This window comes from Ictalurus punctatus, chromosome 1 (genome assembly GCF_001660625.3).
Source record: "Ictalurus punctatus breed USDA103 chromosome 1, Coco_2.0, whole genome shotgun sequence".
NCBI classification, from domain to species: domain Eukaryota; kingdom Metazoa; phylum Chordata; class Actinopteri; order Siluriformes; family Ictaluridae; genus Ictalurus; species Ictalurus punctatus.
The window spans coordinates 20,325,082-20,326,567 of record NC_030416.2 but is presented as its reverse complement, the minus strand read 5'-3'; the positions used below and the strand labels follow the sequence as shown (position 1 = coordinate 20,326,567).

The following is a 1,486-nucleotide window of genomic DNA, read 5'->3' as shown; positions in this document are numbered from 1 at the left end:
TATCCTCTGCATTCATTCCTTTGGTACTCGGCAGCCTTTGATTGATTTCATGGTGTTATTTTAAATACTCAAATCTATAGACAAGGGAAACATGAGCGAGGGATGTATAACAGTATGTAATGCTGAAAATGTGGTATGTCTGTTTGCCAGGTTGTGCTGCCAGTGTTGTGTGTCAAAGGTTATTGTATTTGAAATTGGGTATACCAGAGGGTGTGTATATGGGTGACCTATTAAAGGAAAAATAACAAAGTGTCATAGTAAGATGTTGAGCCACCATGAGTTGCCAGAACAGCTTCAGTGCTTTTTGGCATAGATTCCGCAAGTCTCTGAAACTATACTGGAGGGATGGGAACCATTCTGCCAATGGTGTTTTGATGATGATGCAGAATGTTGTCCAACACTGTTTAGAATTTCCCATATAAGTGACTGTGAAGGCCATAGCATATGATTTTTATATTCATCAAAGCATTCAGTGTGTCCTTGTGCCCTGTGGATGAGGGCAAATGGAACATTTCTATCCTGCTCTCCTCCAATATGACATCATTGTGATCAGTCAGAATAACTTTGTATACATTTGCAGTCACTGTTTCCAGTCACCAGAGGACAAGTGGACCCAAACCATGCCAGCAAAATGCCCCCACAGCATAATAGCCATGATTTTGTTCATTCAATTTGTCACTCCTATGTAAATGCTAAACATGCAAGCCATGTCTGTATACATCTGTATGCTCATGTATTTGAATACAGAAGGAAAGGGGAACTGCAAAAATATTGCTGGAAACAAAGTGAGATTTTCTGAGGGTATTACTTTACTGAGCAAGGACCTTCATACTTCTGTAATATCTGCTCCATTGTAGCTTTGTAATGCTGGTTTGTTTTTCATAGTCATAGTTAAAAGTTCTTTAATATGTAAATTTTTTTCAATGATTGTGGGCTTTTGAGAATGCAAATTGGAATTAAAAATTGTGCCAAAATTTGTTAGAATATGTAAATTAAAGATATAGACAAAAATATAAGATAGAATGTTTGTGTACGCTAGCTACAAGCATTTTAAGAAAGATGTCATTTTATTTTATGAATGCAACAATTACGTCCAGAGAAGGAATGGATAGAATAGTGTGACCATATGTTTGTATTTCTTATAAATTATCACTGATTTGGTTGTATTCTTTTTCCATTTGTAAATTGACTGCTTATTGTATACACAAACCTGGAGGACCTTTTGCAAAAATCATTGAAATATTGAAGTATGTATTTTATTATATTCAGAGTTTAATTTAATTGCTTGTGTGTGTGTGTGTGTGTGTGTGTGTGTGTGTGTGTGTGTGTGTGTGTGTGTTGTTTTCTCAAGAAAAAAATCATGGGTGTAATGGGACCTACAATACTTTTTATAAGGCCATCTACAGAAAATTGCTCTTGCACTGCTGTCAGCTGCACCCGGAGGCAGTGCTGCTAGCTGGTGTCCTTAAACATATTTATATTCTGT

The 1,486-nt window shown here is 36.4% G+C and overlaps 1 protein-coding gene across 1 annotated transcript in view; it reads left to right on the top strand.

Moving 5' to 3' along the window:
• Positions 1–1,281, top strand: part of hace1 (HECT domain and ankyrin repeat containing E3 ubiquitin protein ligase 1) — a 24,454-nt gene extending 23,173 nt beyond the window's left edge. Inside the window, exon 24 of the mRNA XM_017476716.3 lies at positions 1–1,281. This exon is cut by the window's left edge and continues 178 nt beyond it. The gene's annotated coding sequence lies outside the window, so the exon portion shown is untranslated.
• The last annotated feature ends 205 nt before the right edge of the window (positions 1,282–1,486 follow it).